The sequence below is a fragment of the Lygodium microphyllum genome, chromosome 30 (assembly GCF_053477565.2).
Source record: "Lygodium microphyllum isolate KBCC chromosome 30, Lygodium_microphyllum_v1.1.10, whole genome shotgun sequence".
Taxonomy (NCBI): Eukaryota; Viridiplantae; Streptophyta; class Polypodiopsida; order Schizaeales; family Lygodiaceae; genus Lygodium; species Lygodium microphyllum.
Window position 1 is genome coordinate 51,446,434 of NC_141164.1, and position 20,576 is coordinate 51,467,009.

Sequence of the window (20,576 nt, forward strand, 5' to 3'; positions counted from 1 at the left end):
TTGGTTGTGAGGCTTTCTGCCATGTACCCAAGGACAAGTGCAATAAGCTCGATCCTAAGTCTAGGAAATTCGTATTTCTTGGTTACCGAGATGCAGGTGAGATGGGCTATTGCCTATGGGATCTACATGCTCAGAAGGTTATCCATAGCCATGATGGGGTTTTCCATGAGGAGAAAATGCATAAGCAGCCTAAGCATGTAATTGAGATACACATGGTGATATTTCAAGAGGAGCCTCATGTTACTGTGTCGTCCGCTAGATAGCCTATATATCAATTGTTGCGCTGATGCCCTTGTGTCCTAGGTTCCCGATGCTCCACAGGATGTACAAGCCCCATAGCTAGCTTTGAGGAAGTCTACTACTATAGATAGATGACAACCTGTGTGGTTTGAGCCCTCTATGAATTATGTTATGGTGATAGATGCTGGTGACCCTCTTACTTATGATCAGACCATGTGCAAAGGTGATAGACACTCTTGGGAGAGGGCCATGCTATCAGAGTATGACTCACTATAGAAAAATCATAAGTGGGATTTGGTTTCTTTGCCTAGTGGCAAGTGCGCTTTGCCATCCAAATGGGTGTACAAGTTGAAAAATACCCGTGGATGCCCCAAGTTGGGAAACAAGGCTAGATTGGTTGCTAAGGGCTTCAAGCAGGAACATGTGTTGACTTTGATAAAGTCTTTCTCCTATTGTGAAGATGACTACTCTATGCTTGTTATTGGCTATGTTTGCTCAACTTGACTTGGCTCTTTATCAAATGGATGTCAATATGACTTTTCTTCATGGGAACTTACATGATGAGGTTTACATGAAATAGCCTAAGGGCTTTGCAAATCATGGTAGGGAACACCTAGTGTGCAGATTGAGGAAGAGCCTTTATGGCCTTAAGGGGACACCTAGGGAATGCTATCACAAGTTTGATGCCTTTATACATCCATAGGGATATTTCCCTAGTGATATGGATTCTGTTTATACAGAAGAAGGCTCGTGATGGTAGCCTTATGATTTTGATCCTCTACGTGGATGATATGTTGATTGTTGGGAGTACTCATGATGAGTTGGATGCCTTGAAAGGTCATCTCAAGAAGAGAATTGAGATGAAGGACATGGGACATGCCTCATATATTCTTGGGATACACATTATGCGTGATCACTCTAAGGGGCTCCTCTACTTGTCACAGAAGGAGTACATTTAGAAGGTCCTTGAGTAGTTTCATATGCAGGATGTTAAGCCTATTGGTTGTCCTTTACCTTCTCACATGAAGGTTAGTCATGCCAATTGTTTGCAGTTTGATGAGCAGAAGGTCGAGATGGCCAAGATCCCTTGTGCATCCGCATTGGGCAGTTTGATGTATGCCATCAAAGCCACTCATCCCCTAGCATAGCATTTGTAGTGGGAGTTATAGCACGCTATATGGCTACACATGGTAGACGATATTGGGATGCCATCAAGGGTGTCATGAGGTACCCAAGGGGCACAATAGCTATGTGCATGTGTTATGGTGGCCAAGATACATGAGTCATGGGATACACTGACTCTTATTATATAGGACATATAGACAGTAGGAATTCCACCTCTTGCTACATCTTCACCTTTGTTGGAGGTATTGTTTCTTGGATGTCTAGGCTGCAAAAATGCATGGCCCTATCTAATACAAAGGTAGGGTATGTTGTAGTGATGAGGCTTGCAAGGAGGCTATCTGGCTAGGCTGTCTAGTGGCAAACCTTGGTATTACTGTTATGGTCCCTACACTACATTCGAATTCCATGAATGCTATTCAGTTGGTCAAGAATCACTTCTTTCGTGCGAAGACAAAGCACATTGAGGTGCATTACCACTTTATTTGAGAGATCGTTTTGTGAGGAAACTCCATTGAGCTTCTCAAGATCTCAACTAACCAAAGTGTTTTGCCTTCCTTAGGAAGTTGATGGACATTGGATGAGATGATGTCTTTTTTCATCATGTTGTATTTATGTACATTTGTACATTGCCACTTTTTTCTTGTTCTCTCCTCACTAGGGGCACATTTTCCTTAAACTGGGAGGTTGTTGGGGGTAAAGGCACCTATGCCTAGCCATCCGTGCATTAGTTACACTGACAGCACCTGCATACCCGCACACCTATACACTACTGCAGGTGGTGGCGGGCGCCAATGACTTTCACTTCATTCTTTATTCTTTCAATGGCATTTGAATAAAGGAAAGGATGATCACACGTTGTGGTTGTTGGAGTTCCCACATCTTCTCTCTCTCTCTCTCTCTCTCTCTCTCTCTCTCTCTCTCTCTCTCTCTCTCTCTCTCTCTCTCTCTCTCTCTCTCTCTCTCTCTCTCTCTCTCTCTCTCTCTCTCTCTCTCTCTCTCTCTCTCTCTCTCTCTCTCTCTCTCTCTCTCTCTCTCTCTCTCTCTCTCTCTCTCTCTCTCTCTCTCTCTCCTTCCATCATAGCTCTTGCTTCTGCTCCGTGCTTCCACTTCAAGGCTCACACCCTTCACTACCTCAAGTTATGCTAATAACATTACCTTGAGAAGGTAGTCTAGGCTTCCTTGTAGTACATCAATTTGAGAAGGTAGTTTAGACTACCTTGTAGTGCATCAATTTTAGATTAAGATAAAGCATTGGATGTATAAAAGTGCACCCATACTGAACCCATGCACTTTTCAGCGTACATATTTGCATTAGATTACCTTTCCACCTAACTTGTATACCAAATGTAATATGTATTGCTATTCCAAACATATCCATGATTAATAGTAGCATATATTTGCTACTAGCTAGCATGGAGGTATAAATAAGCATGTGCTAGTTGTACTTTTTATCTAAGACATTAGAAGATATATTTAAATTTGACGACTATTTTTCCTATTTTTTTGCATTTTTACCTATCAATGCAAATTTTTAAAAAAATACATCTATGTCAAATGTCATGTTTTGTTTAAGATGATGCCTGTCATTTTTCATTCAAGGTATAGTTTATATAATATACCTAAATTTCTAGATAGGTATATACTTAATCCAAACAAATGAAAGATATTTCAATAAATTTATGGTCATATGAAATATTGGACATCCAATCAAATTTAGTCTTGATTAGAATAACAAAGATGACTCTTTGATTGCTCCAACGGAGACTTTGATTCTCATTTAGTTGCTATGGTACTGGGGGTAGATATTTTCAACAAACAATTAAAACTTATAGCATGCTATTCATGGGATTTGTGTAAACACACCAATATGTTTACTATCATTCGATACCCATCACTAGATATGGTGGCAACAAAGTTCAAAGATAAATAAGACCCATAACCAAATGGCATGGTCATTGGATAAATGACTATTTTGTATTGCATACATAAGACTCATGCCTTTTACACCTTAGAATGGCACTAGTGAAGCTTTTGAATTTCAAATCTGTATGATTAGTTGGATGTTGGATTAATAAGAACACAAGGTATTACACAACTTTATGTGACTAGTGGTTAGCTATTGTCTATCAGTGAGACACCATGCCTTTATCTTAGGGATATCCTTGCAGCACAACCTATTGGATTGTTGTATGCTTGTATATTTTAAACTTGGCATGAGTACTATCTTCTTTAGCTCCTTTTTTAGAGTTCCTCTGAATGCTATAGGTCATATCATGGTCTTCTGAGTTTTATAGTCTGATTTCCTATAGATTATATGCCTATAAGCACTATTAATTGAATATTTCTACCCAAGCATATGATCCATCCTCTAACTAGAAATGGCTAACCTATATACATGCACCAAGGCTTAATGCTTATTGTTGCTGAATATTGCAAACTTCTCAAAGCCTTAGACATTTACTTCGACCACATGGAACACAAGTATACCCACATAAATCATGTTAGAAGGTTGACTTTTTGTATTGCACTTATTTTAGACAAATAGGTCAATGAAAAACTCTATGCTATATATTTTCAAAGGATATGTGATGCATTTAGTATGTACTTAATGTTCTTATAGTATTGAGTGGATAGTGGAATATGCAAGTTGTTTCAAGTTTCATTTATTGTCTATTTAAGCAATTGGGCATTTCAAGGATCGTTCAATCCTTCATTTTCGTTATCATTGTTAGAAAATTGGATTTAATGTCACCAATAATTGGATTCATTGCATTTGTGTAGCTTCGTCTAATTCTTCCAATAATAGGTATCATGCTAAAACTATTTCATGGGGAATATTACAATACTTGAAAAGACATGTGAAGTATTGCAATAGGGTCAAGAGATGATTGTATGCTATAAATCAAGGCAAATAGGAACCTTTCCTATGCTACCTCAAGATTTGATCTAATTTTCATCCATCCCTCTCTTAGGACAACATAGGTAGTTATCATCCTTAATATAGAGAATGCTCTATAGGAGTCATTTTTCCTTGCAAAAGTCCATAAACATAGGTTTAACCTACTTTGAGTTAATTAGATGTTGCTTCTTTCAACTCAAGTTCCAAACTCTTAGGACCTCCAATGATTTTGGTAAAAGAATGTGTAGCTAGGACAATATAATGCATATAGTACTTCAGGCTGACAAGGTTTAGAAGCATGGGTCATTTTGTTAATCATAATGTTTTCTTTAAATGACCAACTGTGCATTCTATAGTTTTGGACTTGGTAACATGACTGCAAATGGAGTTTTTTTCCATGTATTCTTTACTAGTTGCTAATCACACAGTTTTGTATTTTTTATAGGATGGTGGATAATTTGTCATTGTATAATGATTTACCACCTAATCCTCTGAAGAAGAGCGGTCTTAACCTTTCACATTGTTTTTCTTTTGCAATACCACATGTAACTTAAAAATCTAATGGATCTAGTCATTTTACAAGTCTAATTTTCACTCCCTTCAATAAATGAATTACAAGTTAGACTTGTCTTAAACTAAGGATAAAGGAACCTTCAATGAATGGCAATGGGGTGTTCTCCATACGTAAAGATATAATTAGTAAGAAACTACTATAGAAAGATAGAATGATGAGTTCTAAGTGCTTTAGAATTAAAAAGTATCAAATCATAGATCTCTAGAATGTCGCAACATGAGTGCCTATCTTGTTGATTTTTACAATCTGATTGTATCTTTAGGGAAATGCTATGATGCTTGTTTCGATTATATTAATCCTAACTAGTGTTAATGTTGAGGTCCTTCATCATATAATTGCACAAATTAATTCAAAATTAAAGACAACACAATTTGCAAGAGAGAATAGAAATAAGAAAAGTATGCATGACACAAGATTGGGTACAATCTCCCATATGCATGGGTGAGCACATCCTCCATATGTGTATTTATGGGCTTGTATTAATATTTTGTGCTTAAAATCATTAAAAAATTACCCCTTTTTGGACTCTTACTTTCTTTCCATGAATGCTTTGCTTTTGTCCTAATATTTTTAAACTCTTATTCTAATGAACCTATTCTAAGGTTTATAAAATAATAATCAAGCTCTCTAGGCCTTGCAAAATAGTTACATCCAAATAAATGAATTGCGTGTAGACATATACAATGTCATTGCCCTAGTAAGCACCCAATATAATAATTCCACGCTATGACACATTCAACCATAAATAATTCCTAAGCATTAGAATGCACTTCATTATAATATTTACTTTGCATATAACTCGTTCCAATTCTAATGATTTGCTAACCAGACACAAAACACATTAGTATCCTTTCGTTTTTCTACCAGGCATAAATGTGACTATTGTCACACACAGTGCCATGTGTAACAAGTCATAAGCCATGCGACAAATATAGAAATCCATAAAAATAAATAGAAACCATTTTATTTTTGCAATAAATTGTTATTCTCATAGTAGATTTTAGCAATTTCCATAACATAGCTTAGGGGTTAAAAAGAAATTGTCCTAATAAGTTGATAAAACAAAGTTACATGAATGATTAGTCACGTGCTAGTGTTGCCTCTCATGCAACGAATTTGCACTATATTTCTATCGCCAAACTCTCTATAAGTTGCGTGGGGAAAACTCCCAATTTCCCTCTCACAATGGTTAAGATCCTCACATAACTCTTTGCCTAAGGGTACTTGCTCTAAGACCATTCCCTTGTTCATCTCCTCAAACTCATCTCCAGAAGAGATTCTTTTGATTGCCAGCTTGCTTCTTATGCTTACTTAAGATGCTTTCACATCATAATGACTCCTCATCTTACAAGACTTAAAGTCAATTTCAACAAGTCCTTTCTCCATAGAAAACTTATCCTCGTTGTCTAAAGATTGCACCTATGACACACATGGCTCAACTTCACTAACCAATCCATTAGATTAGAGTGTGTAGAAAGTCAATGCAACCATGAAAAGAGATAACTATCAGTTTGTTGAGGAGATTCACGAATAGCCACTAACTGCCGAGGTTCTTGAACAAGAATTGCAAGATAGGAGAGCAAGAGAGTATAGAAACTAAGAAACACTTTTGTATTCAAGATTAAAATAGCCGTGCATACACTCAAACTAGGCGAGAGCCTAGAACTCAATAATAATATAAGAAATCTTGTTACAATAATGAATCTTCAAGAAATAATTTGAAGATGCGCATCCAAGAGAGCTTTGTCGGGCATCAAGCACTCTCAATTCATGGTTAAACTTGATAAGTCTACATTCACTAATGTTATCTTTGCATTCTCTTCTCTTTATAATTGTACCCAGGCCTTCATCACATCAAACAATGTATCTTATATAGAATTTCATTGCCTTTCTTTTCATGCTAAAAGCATAGGCTTTTGCCTTTTGTGCCTTGGCTTTTGCTTTTCCCTATTTTCATTTCTGTGTAGGCCTTGAGTCTAGCTACAACTTGTTTTTTCCATAAATTTGTCATACAAACTTCCAATATTGTCATCCATATACTCAAAATGATTGGAATGACTCCAATCTAGAAGCCTACATGGGCGAAATTGTAAAATTCTTCTCAAAATAGCTAAAAATGCCATTTTTCATACAATGCATCTCTCTTTTACATTTTTGGGTTCGAATGACTTGTACCACTTTAAGATAAATCATTGCATGTATTTTAATCCATCAAGACCTTCCAGTTTCCTCGAACCCTACAAACTTTTCATTAAGTTATTAGAACTTGATAATGGATTGATGGACTAGTTCTGCTTCCTAAAAATCTTGTAAAGATCACATTTAAGTAATACACAAGTATCATAAGCCCTTGCATATATTTTAATCCATCCAAACGTTTCTTTAGGTTATTAGAACTTGATAATGGATATTCAGACTATCTTGATGGACCAGTTCTACTCCCTAAAAATCTTGTAAACATCATGTTTAAGTAATCCATAAGCACATATTCAAAATACTTGTATGGATGTCTTTTCCTTGCTCTTCCTTCATTGAGCCTGTAGCTTCATGACATTGTTGCCTTATACCAAGCACATATTAGAAACAATTGCAGAAAAGGAAGCCTGCAATATTCTTAATGGATTATCAAGATACAATCAAGTGCAAGTTAATCCAAATGACATGCACAAAACAACATTTTCCATTGAAAGAGATGTATTCATATATATTGTAATGCCCTTTGGCCTAACCAATGCACCTGCCACTTTTCAAAGACTAATGTGTACAATATTCAAAGTCATGCTCTGTAAATGGTTGGAAGTGTTTGTAGATGATCTCTACATGCACACCAACTAGGCAGACCATCTCAAGAAACTATGAACAGTCTTTGAGCGGTGTAGACAATATGGCCTTTCTTTAAACCCCTTAATGTGTCAATCTTTTGTGAAACACAGATACATTGTAGGACACCTGATATCAAAGAATGGTATTGTAACAAACTCCTCAAAATTCAAAGTCATTGTCGAATTGCCACCGTCGAGAAACTTCAAGGGAGTTCAATGCTTCATTGGCCACATAGGATATTATCCTAAACTATGCATTGATCACTTAATCTTATTAATTATCTTCCAGTCCCCATTGAAGAATGTCAATGTGCCTATGAAACATTGAAAAAGGCTTTAACTATAGCATCAATTTTGCGAGCCTTATATTGGAATGCACCATTCCATGTGCATATTGACACCTTGAAGTTGATGTGAGAGTAGTGCTATGCCAACCTAGAGAGCATAAACTAGACAACCCAATGAGCTTTGCTAGTCACCAGCTAATGAATACTGAGATGAACTATTCCACCACTAAAAGAGAAGGATTAGCGATGGTGTTTTCCGTAAAGAAGTTTCAACATTGTTTAGTAGTGATGCCCTTTACTTTCTTCCTAGACCACCAGGCTCTACTATATCTTGTTAACAATCCATGCACTACCAATTGCATACAGTCCAATGGTTTCTACTTCTTCTTCTTGAATTCGACTTCTCAATTGTAATATGAAGAGAAAAGCAACATTACATGGCTAACCATTTATCCTGAATACCCAATGGAGAGTCAGCAAAAAAATGTATCGTAAATGACCTCCAAGATGCACATTTGTTCAAAATGTCTAAAGTAGAAGATCTCTTTAAAGCCAACCTCATGCCCACTCGGTCGATGACATTGTTGAGATGTTGGAAAATGGAATACTTGATTGACCAATAGAAAAGGCTCGACTTTATCAACTCATAATCAAAGTGCAACTCTATCAACTAATCGTTGGACATTTATGCTGATTAGGCCAAGATGGGTCCCTGAGGCATTGTGTATGCGAGCGTGAGGAGATACAATTTTGGCTAAAGCACATGCAAAGAATTACAAAGGGCCATTTTGATGGAGACTCCATGGCTCATAAAATCTTGTAGTCTCAGCCATGGTGCCCGACTTCGTTCAACGATGCTGCAAAATTTGTCAAACACTGTGATGAATGCCAACACATAAAAGTTCCAATCAAGAAGGACAAAGTGGAGCTATCACCAATGATCACATGATAACCATTTGGAAAGTGGGGGATAGATTTTGTAGGGCCTATAAGCCTTGTAGCTTAATATTCTCGGGGTAGGTACATTATTGTTGCTATAGATTACCTAAACAAATGGGTTGAGGCTAGGGGCACAAGGAAAAACAATGCAAGAACAACATCCAAGTTTTTACAAGAGCACATAATCTCATGGTTGGCTAGCCCATTGAGATTGTGAGTGATCAAGGCGCAATGGTTGAGGCTATGGCCACAAGGAAAAAGATGCGAGAAAACAACAGCCAAGTTTTTATGGGAGAACATAATATCATGATTTGGCTACCCCATTGAGATTGTGAGTGATCAAGGCACACACATCATTAATGAGGTGATTTCACACTTGCTGTCCACATTCATGATAATACATCAAAAATCCTCCCCATATTACCCACAAGCAAATGGTCAAATTGAAGCTACAAACAAAATTCCGATTAATGTCTTGACAATAACTATATTTGTCTCTCAAAGTGGCCTAGGACAATAAGCTGATGGCAGTGTTGCGTGGGCTTATTGCACAACCTACAAGATTGTGATGGGCCAAACTCCCTTTAAATTGACTTATGATACTGATGTAGTTACGTCAATTCAATTCTTTGTCCCTAGCTTGAGAGTAGTTATGCAAGAGCAATGGGAGGGCAAGAAAGCTCGGACCAATTGTTTAGCAAAGCTAGAACAATTGTCAAAAATTTGATCATTGGCAACACACAACCTTATCTACCAAAAAGTATGGTGAAAGGCTTGGTTTGACAAATACATCAAGTAACGGGAATTTGAGAAAGGCAACCTTCTGTTGCTCTACTCCATCAAAGGTTATAATAAGCAAAAAATGAAATTCTAAGATCTAGGCTCTTTGCATGGAACCAGTAATGTCGAGCTTGAAACATTGAATGGTGAAGGCATGGGCTTTTTCAATGGAAGCCAAATCAAAAAATAATATCCACATGCACATTCCTTGTACAAACCCCCAATGGCACTACCACCTATTTCCATACAGGTAGTTAGAATCACTATGCTTGACCCTAAAGACAAAAGCCCCATACTTGCAACTTACTAAGTATCACACTGGATTGTAAGGAAATCTCGCAACAAAGTCACTACCATAATCGATGAAGGCGTTGATTGTAACATCTTGATATACAATGATTGGGATGGGAATTGGGCAACCGCCACTCATACCAACAACTACAAAAGTAAATCCATACGTGTTGATAAATATGACATATCCTAAGTCATATCCTATGGTTGTATGTATCTAAAGGAAAAGTGTATGTAAAGTGTCCTTAAGTTTGGGGTATCTATCATTTGAGGATACCACTTGTGGTAGTGGACTATTGGAGAAATAGAGAAGAATAATGGAGGAGAAGAAGACATGAAGCTCCTGACTTCTCATCTGATTTCTTTCACGGACTCCATCCACTTCAATTTTTATTATGGTATCAGAGCAAGATATTAACACACATGTAACACAAAGAGAGGATCAGAGTAATCTCTGCCATACAAAACAAGCCCTTTGCCAAGAAAAAAGAGAGGAATCCTTGAAAGTCAAACGGTTCCATTTCTGACGCTTCGATAAGGATGGAGATGCATCCTTGAATCAGAGTGTTCGAGCTGAGACTTGTCACTGAATCAATTCGTTCCTTTGGTAGAATACCCATCAGAATTGAGATTTGTCTAGGCCGTCAAAGTAAGGGTGCTGCTCGGAGCTACTCATTATTCAACTCCTACGGACATATGGTCTGTTGGTTGCATTGGCATTGACTTCTCGGAGCCCCTAATAAGGGCCAGGTTTGAGGAGCTCAACAATGATCTTTTCAAGAAGACGATGGGCCCTGTCAAGAAAGCCATGGATGATGCTGGACTGCAGAAATCTCAAATCGATGAGATTGTGTTGGTCAGAGGAAGTACCAAGATCCCCAAGGTTCAGCAACTACTGAAGTATTTCTTCGATGGGAAAGAACCCAAGGGTGTGAACCCCGACGAGGTTGTGGCATACGGAGCTGCAGTTTAGGGTGGCATTTGAGTGGAGAGGATGGTGACGAGACAAAAGATATCCTGCTTTTGTACGTTACTCCAATGATAGCAGTCCCAGAGACTCATCTTTCAAGAACTTCTCAAATCTTGCCTGCTTGCCAGGATTGTCTTTAAAGGGTTGAGATTTGAAAAGAGAGTCTTCAATCTACGAAGCAGACTTAGTAAAAGTACTTGACAGAGCTGACTGCAAACGTTCACGATCTTTTGAGCTAATTAAGGGTGTAATTGTTGTCCGTTCCAAAGGTCTCTCTCCAAGGATTTCTCCTCATTGTGCAGAATCTAGGCCTGCAACCTTGCTTGAAACTTGTGGCGAAATCACTTCAACAGGCTCAGATTGCAACAAATTTCTCTCTGAATCTAAGGAATCCAAGAACTTATGCATCGGTACAAAATCTGGAGGTATGACAGGAGGAGGAAACCTCTCCATCTTGAAATCAAAATTTGATGCAGGTTTATAGTCAATTAAGACATCCTATTTTTTTTGTGGTAGTAATTCTCTATGGTGACTTGTAGGCGTGAGAAGGTTCATCTCTTCATCACTTGCTGCAATCTCTAGTTCAAAATCTAGTGCCACCTATAATCTCCTCAGAACTGATAAAAGGGTAGATTCATGCTTGATTGGGTCAGGTTTGGTATATATATGCTACAACAACGATCTAACAAACAATTTGTAGGTTCAGATTTCTATCCCTAACACTACATTCTGCTATCATTGGTGATGCCATGATGCATTTTGGGTCATATGGACAATGCTTGGGATCCGAATCGGATGTTTCTTGTTGGGAACTGAATGTATCACATGTTGGCATCATGGATGGATGTATATGACAGATTTTGGACACATATTGGACCATTGATGTTCCAAATTGGGGCATACTCCTGAATACCATTTCTTGACAGTTTGTATTGTTGTTTTTTTTCTGAATTTGCAGCAGTCATAATGTCTGACACGGCACAGATCACTCACATCGTGGGAAACAAATTGACCAAAGACAACTATAGTGTTTGGTCTTACAGGATGGAGAATTTTTTGATGGGTAGAGGTCTATGGGGGATGATGAATGTCCAGAAGTTCCTGAACATCCAACTGAAGAGCAAAAGAAAGCATACAAGGATTGGACATGGAAGAATATGAAATTTTTGCATTGGATCTCCATATGTATTTCAGAAACATTGATTCCTCATATAAAAAAGGCAAGTACTTGTAAGGAGGCATAGGAAATCATAGAAAAAATGTATGGAATATGTACATAGGCTCGTAAGATACAACTCAAGCAGAGATTACATGGTGCATGGAGAGGCAATCGCAGTATCAGTGACTATGTGGCAAAAATCAAGCAAATTGCAGAAGACCTTGCATCCATTAATGCACCTATTGATGATGATGATTTAGTGTCAGTGACACTAAATGGACTTGGACCAGCTTTCAAATCTTTGGATACCTCTATTTCAGTTAGAGGAGGCTCTATGCCTGACTTTGAGGAGCTTATTGGATTGCTACTTACAGAAGAAATCAAGTTGGGATTGAATGTATCTAGCAGTGGCAAAAATGCATGTGGAGACAGTGTTTTCTATCACAAGAGAGGTCGTGGCAGCTCATCTAGAGCTAGAGGCTCTTCACATGGTCGTAATAACTATGGTTTTGCTCATGGAAGAGGTAACTTTGGTCGTGGTGGCTTCATGCATAGAGGCAGGGGGAGATCTTTCCCTAGAGGTAGAGGATGGTCTAGTCCTTCTTCACAAAGAGATGGAACTTGTCATTATTGTGGGTAGTTTGGTCACTTTGAGAGGGATTATTATCAAAAATAGAATGACATGTCTAGGGGTCATGGAAGGACCCAATATGGCCACTATGCATGCACTTATGGTAGTACAGGTTATGGACCTAGAGGTGGATCACCTAGAGGTCACCTATTTGCTATGGAGCATGTGCTTGGGAGCATGACTCACCCTCTTCATGAGAATGATTGGTTTTTGGATTTAAGAGCTACAAACCACATGACTCATCATGCTGAGTGGTTTGATAGCAAGGAGCGAATGCAGAATGAGGAATATGTTGCCACTGGTGATGATACTTTACATAAAATTACTCATATTGGTAGTGTGCCACTTGTTACTAAAGGTGGGATTGAGAACAAGCTTGGTGATGTACTTTATGTACACACAATAACTAAGAACTTAGCATCGGTTGGTCAAATGACAGATCAAGGATTGCAGGTGAGATTCAATAAGTTTGGATGTTTCATTGAAGAGTTCCATAATGGGAGAACTTGCGGCAATTGACATGCAGGTACATGCCTCAGCAAAATGGTACATACCTCAGCAAAATGGTGTGGCTAAAAGGAAGAATCGGATTATTGCAAAGGTTGCAAGGGCAATGACGAACCAAATGAACATGCCAGTTTCATGCTATACTCAAGAACTTGACTTCACAGAACATCACTTTTGCAGAGGATGTCACTCCTCTTTTCTTGCTTGGTACTCTTAATGAGTCATGGGATGTATTCCACACTGCATTATGTGCCTCTACTGCTACCTTGAAATTATCTGATGTTGAGAGTGCTCTTCTATAGGAAGAGGTTAACCGTAAGAATTTGGATGCTCTCGTGTGACTCATGCTATGACAGTTAGAGGCAGGAATGATGGATATGGAAAGCATGGCAGTGGTAGTGGCCGTGGACGGGATTCTTAGAAATCTCGGTCCAAGTCTCGTGGGAAGTCACGTAGCAAATCACGTGGCAGGATTGCAGATGTTACTTCTTACCATTGTGGAAAAAAGAGCCATATTAGGCCACAATGCCATGAATTGCGCAATGAAAGGCACAAAGATAAGGGGAAAGACAAAGGATAAGTCTTCTGATCGCAGCATAGTACCTGCAAAGTCTAGTGTTAAAATTGAAGAGATCAATGTTATGCAGCCTGAGAATGTTGATGATGATGATTATATCCTAGCAACTTCTTCTAGTGCTTTGCAGATGACAGAGGTACACTCTATGTATGCACAGTGTTGGCTCTTGGACTCAGGTGCGTCCTTTCATGTGACACCTTGCTGAGAGTGGTCTCATTCATACCGTACTCTTTCGGGTTTTGTGTGCTTGGGTGATGATAGCTCTCTTGATATTGTGGGCATTGGTGATGTTAGGCTGCAGTTTCCTTTTGGCAGCAGTTTTGTTATGCAGGATGTACATCATGTACCTGCTTTGACATGCAGTCTCATGTCAGCTGGACAGCTTGATGATGCAGGATATCATGTGTGTTTTGGAGACTCTGCGTGGAAGATCACTCGTGGCAGACTTGTGATTGCAAGAGGTGCCAAGGCTGGCAGTCTCTACCCCTTGATTATAACAGCTTCTTCCCTTGATCATGTTTTGTCTGTGTGTTCTATCCCACATGTATCTCTTTGGCATGCCCGTTTGGGCCATATGTCTTTGAAGGGAATGAAAATGCTTTCTGGTTTGCAGTACTTACCGCCCCTTGATTATGCATGTTTTGATTCATGTGAGCATTATCTTTATCGCAGGCAAACTAGGTCTACGCATAAGAAGTCTAGTAGGCCACGCATAAGTGAGCCCTTGGCATTGGTACATTCGGATGTCTATGGGCCTATGCCTTGTCAGTCTATGCTGCGCAAGTTCAGAGACCTGCTTGGTGTGCAGGAATTGGGATTGAGCTCGAGGGGGAGTGTTGAGATATCGAGCTCCACTCGTGATATGCCAAGGTGACCGTTCAACATTTATGTCACTGACTTGTCAGTTGCAGATGCGATTGGTACACCGCCCATGAATAATAGCTAGATGACAGCTATCCTTATCTACTCTAGTTCGTGGCTCAGTTAGTATGCCACCTTAGTTAGTTGAGTTTGTTTTGAGACCCATATATAGGGTTCTTCTATTTCTTTGTACTTGAGTTCTTTTTGGCTTACACAACTAAGAAGAGAAAAACTGTTTTCAGCCTCCACCTTTGTGTGTATTCCCCCATTGTGCAAGCAAGAAAGCTACAAGTGAGACTCCTTCCTTCTCTCCCACAATCTTGACAAACCTAGGGAGTGGTATCATAAGTTTGATGCCTTTATGCAGTCACAGGGCTATAGCCGGAGTGCTATGGATCTATGTCTTTACACGAAGAAAGCCCGTGATGGTTCTTTATTGATTTTGATACTCTATGTGGATGATATGTTGATAGCAGGGAAAGCTCATGATGAGCTAGATGCTCTTAAGCTCAAGAAGAGCTTTGAGATGAAAGATCTAGGATAGGCCGCTCACATACTTGGTATACGCATTAGACGCGACAGGCATCAGGGACTCCTCTACTTGTCACAGAGGGAGTACATTCATAAAGTCCTTGAGTGCTTCCGCATTTAGGACGTAAAGCCTATTGGCTGTCCATTGCCTTCTTATGTGAAGATATCACAGGCTGATTGTCCACAGACAGATGAGCAGAGGGCTGAGATGGCCAAGATTCCCTATGCATCTGCAGTGGGCAGTCTTATGTATGCCATGATAGCCACTCGTCCAGATATTGCCTTTGCAATTAGTGTTGTGGCACGCTATATGGCTACACCTGGCAAGAAGCATTGGGATGCCATGAAGGGTATCATGAGGTATCTGAAGGGCACTGTAGATATGTGCATATGCTATGGCAGCCATGATACAGGAGTCATGGGGTACACTGACTCTGATTATGCAAGACATGCAGATAGTAGGAAGTCCACTTCCGGCTATGTATTCACCTATGCTAGAGGTGTTGTTTCTTGGATGTCCAGGGTGCAGAAATGCACGGCCCTTTCTACTATAGAGGCTGAGTATGTTGCAGCCCACTAAGGCTTGCAAGGAGGCCATTTAGTTGGGTCGTTTAGTTGCTAACCTTGGTATTGATGCTATCCCTACACTCCATTCGGATTCTATGAGTGCTATTCAGTTAGCCTAGCCAAGAATCCGGTCTTCCATGTGAAGACGAAACACATTGAGGTGAGGTATCACTTCATATGTGGAGTCGTTGAGGACAAGTCTGTTGATCTTGTCAAGAGCTCGACTGACCAGAATCCTGCAGATCTGCTCACGAAAAGCCTCTCTATAGAGCACTTTGCCTTCCTCAGGAGGTTGATGGGCGTGGGATGAGATGACGTCTTTCCTCATCCTGTTGTACATGTGTACATGTTATAGTGACTTTTTTCTTTTTCTTTTCACTTCTCACTAGGGCAGATTCACCTTTAAGTGGAAGGTTGTTGGGAGTAAAGGTGCCTCTACCTAGTTGCCCGTGTATTACTACACTGATAGTCACCGCCATTGCACACTGCAGGTGGCAGATACCCATCACCATCACTTTATTCTTTATTCTTTTAGTGACAGTTTGAATAAAGGAAGGCCCGGTCACACATTGTGACTGTTGGAGTTCCCATTTTTAGTCTCTCCCTTTCTTGCTCTTGCTCTCCCGCCATAGCTCTCGAGTCCAACCTTCAATTCGTCGCTCTCTTTCAGGTATGTCGATTCAGGTGCATCTAATCATATGACCAGTCATGTTGAATGGTTTGGAGAGATGCAAGACTTACAAAACTTAGGTTATGTGTAGACGGGTGATGATTCATGCCACCCAATTTCACACATTGGAAAGGTTCCCTTGTCCTTGTATGATGACCAGACAAAGATTCTGACAGATGTATTACATGTGCCATCAATTACAAAGAATCTAGTATCTGTTGGCCAAATGGTAGAGCAGGGGTTGCAGGTCCGATTCAATGCAAAAGGTTGTTTTGTAGAAGACTTTAATGATAAGTGCAAGTTGGTCACAAAAGGAAGTAGAGTTGGCCGAATGTCCACTTTGGATGTTGGAATTCCTGTAATGGATGCTGCTATGTATGCTAAAGGAAAAGGAGTAGTTGCACATATTGAAATATGGCATAAACATATTGGACATGCAAATGTGCAAAGGCTGAAATTAATGCAGTCCAGAGGATTGGTTATAGGGTTGCCTTCTTTTAGAGTTGCAGAATTGCATAAATTCTGTGAAGAATGCTAGTTTGGTAAGCAAGCAAGACAACCCTTCTCGCATGATAGAGAAGTGAGTAGAAAAATACTTGATGTAGTGCATACAGATGTTTGGGGGCCTACACAAAATGTATCTCTTGGTGGCAGCAAATACTTTGTCACATTTATTGATGTGACTGTTCAAGGAAGTTATGGGTATACTTCATGAAAGAAAAAAGTGATGTGTTTGAGCACTTCAAATCTTTTAAGGCAGCTGTTGAAACAGAAATAGACTTAAAAGTAAAGTGCTTGAGATGAGATGGAGGGGGAGAGTACCTCTCTAATGAGTTCAGTGGCTTCTTGAGGACTCATGGGATAAAGAGGCAATTTACTTGCAAGTATACCCCACAGCAAAATGGTGTTGCAAAAAGAAAAAATAGGCATATTGCAAAAGTTGCACGGGCATTAATGGCTGAAAAGAATATGCCCAAACATTTTTGGTCTAAGGTTGCCCATACTATTGTTTACATTATGAGTAGAACTCCCACAGCTGCAGTTCATGGGATGACTCCTAAAGAATGCTTTACTGGCAAGAAGCCTGATGTATCGCACTTGGAGGTATTTGGTTGTGTTGCATACGTTCATGTACCAGATGAGCTACGAAAGAAGCTTGATCCAAAGGCAGAAAAATGTGTTTTTATTGGATACTCTTTAGATCAGAAAGGGTATCGATGTTATAACCCTGTCATAAGTGAGGTCAGAGTGAGCAGGGATGTTATCTTTGATGAGATGGAAAGTTAGTTTACACCTGCTGGTGATGTTTTGGATGATGATAATGATCAAGACAACTATGTGCAGAAATATAAACAAGAATCACGAAGTCTTAGTGGACCAGAAACATCATTTGGTACTACATCTACAGTAAGCCCTTGGTCTAGGAGACTAAGGAGTAGCCCCACATCTTCAGGTGGATCTATAAGTGTTGCAGGGAAGGACAAAGGAATAAAGAAAGTGCTGGATGGTAATGATGCATTTACCAATCATTTAGGATTGGATGGAGATTCTAGTGGTTCGGAGAGCTTGGATGATGAGCTTGGTATTCCTTCTATCAAGACACCAGGTATACAGAGAGCTCATAGTAATGTAAAGGATCCATTGAGTGATCCGATGGTACGCAGATCTAGCATGGTCAGATACCCTGTTAAAAGATTTGGTTTTGAAGGTTATGCAGCTCACCATTATGCTTATATGATGAAACTAGTTGAGGATGTTGAGCCCACTTGTTTTGAGGATGCTGTTGGTCATGCTCATTGGGATGTAGCAATGGATGAGGAGATGGCTGCATTAAAAGATAATAAGACTTGGGATTTGGTACCCTTACCTAAGGGTAAGAAAGCTATTGATTGTAAGTGGATTTACAAAGTCAAGCATAATGCAGATGGTTCAGCTAGCAGGTATAAAGCTAGACTCGTTGCAAAAGGCTATGCTCAAACATATGGCATAGATTATGAAGAGACATTCAGTCCAGTTGCTAGGATGGCAACTGTTAGATATGTGATTGCCTGGCAGCATCCAAAGGTTGGAGTTTGCAGCAAATGGATGTTAAGAATGCCTTCTTGCATGGTGAATTGCAAGAAGAAGTGTATATGGAGCAGCTAGCAGGTTATGAGGATTTAGAGCATCCCACATATGTGTGTAGGTTAAAGAAGGTGCTCTATGGACTGAAGCAAGCACCTAGACCATGGTCTCACAAGATTGCAGAGTATCTTGTCAATATTGGATTTTGTATTTCTGATACTGATCACTTACTTTATGTGAGAAAGGGAGATGCAGGGTTGGTCATCATAGTCATCTATGTGGATGACTTGATTATTACAGGTGACAGTGACAATGGGATTGCTGAAGTTAAGGACTTCTTGAAGAAGAAGTTTGAGATGAAAGATTTAGGTGAGCTGAGATACTTTCTTGGTATTGAGGTGATCAGATGTGATGATGGTATATGGCTATCCCAAAGGCAGTATGGCTTAGATATGTTATCCAAGTATGGTATAACAGCATGTAAGCCCCTTTCAGTACCATTGGAGCAAAATGTGAAGTTGAGTGCTGATGTTAGGGATGTGATAAAAGACCCTACTATGTTCATGAGGATAGTAGGAAGTTTGATTTACATGACTATCACAAGGCCAAACTTAAGCTATGTTGTTGGCCTTGTCAGTCAGTTTATGCAGATGCCTAGAAAGCCTCATTTGGATACAATTAGACATATATTGAGGTATGTGAAGTCCACTTTACATTATGGACTTTTTTATGAGGCAGGTGAGGACGTACAGGTCTTTGGATACACAGATGCAGATTGGGCTAGTAGCATGTCAGACAGAAGATCTACAAGTGGATTCATGTTTTCCCTTGGTAGTGCAGCAATTACATGGAGCAGCAAAAAGCAACCTACAGTTGCTTTATCGAGTACAGAGGCTGAGTATAGAGGTGCTGCTATGGCAGCATGTGAGGTGGTATGGTTGCAAAAGTTATTAGATGATTTGGACGTGCAGGGAGATGGTCCAGTTGTCATTCATTGTGACAACGTGAGCAGCATGCAACTAGCTAGAAATCCAGTGTTCTATGCTAGGACAAAATACATTGAGGTGCACTACCACTTTGTGAGAGAGAAGGTACTTGCAAGAGAGATTGACTTGGTATATGTCAACACACATGATTAGATAGCTGACATTTTCACAAAGGCATTGGGTGCAGAGAAGCTTCGAAAGTTCCAAAGCTTACTTGGAGTTGCAGAGATAGAGTTGAGCTTGAGGGGGAGTGTTGAGATGGTAAGCTCAACATGTGCGGACATTGATGATGGACCGCCTGGCTAGATGGGTCCACACATCTACACTTAGCATGTTGGTGGTCATTATGATACTCACATGGCCCACTGACTTATCACTTATTATATTTAGTTTATTACACCTACCTACAGCTGGCAAAGACATAGCGCCAGTCGATTATACACTGTTTGACTTACTAGGCCACTTTCCTTTATGTTGTATCTTATCTATACTTTGTGTACATTGTATAGTGTGTGGAAGAAGAAGAAAAAACCAGCAAGAAAACGTTTTGGCCTCCATCTATCTACTTGTGTTCTTGAGTGAGCTTCCTCTTGTGTATATAGTGTGTGTTTGGCACCGCAACTCAAGCAAGTCCCCCTACCACACGATTCTTGACATATCAGCCATGGTAAGTTGGAGCAGTAAGAAGCAACCTATAGTTGCTCTATCAAGCACTGAAGCATAGTATAGAGGCATTGCATTGGTAGCATGTGAGCAAACATGGCTGAGATTGATCTTATATGACATGGGGATAGAGATTGATGGTGGAGTCATTATGTATTGTGACAATTTTAGCAGCATTATGTTGGCAAAGAACCTAATCTACCATGCAAGGACAAAACACATAGAAGTGCACTATCATTTAATTAGAGAAAAAGTCATTGATGGAGAGATTGGCTTGGTCCATGTGAAAACAAATGACCAAGTTGCTGATATCTTTACCAAAGCATTAGGTAAAGATAAGTTTGAGGTCTTGAGGAGTGCACTTGGAGTCTTATGTGTGCAAGCTCATTCTGAGCTTGAGGGGGAGTGTTGATAAATATGACATATCCTAAGT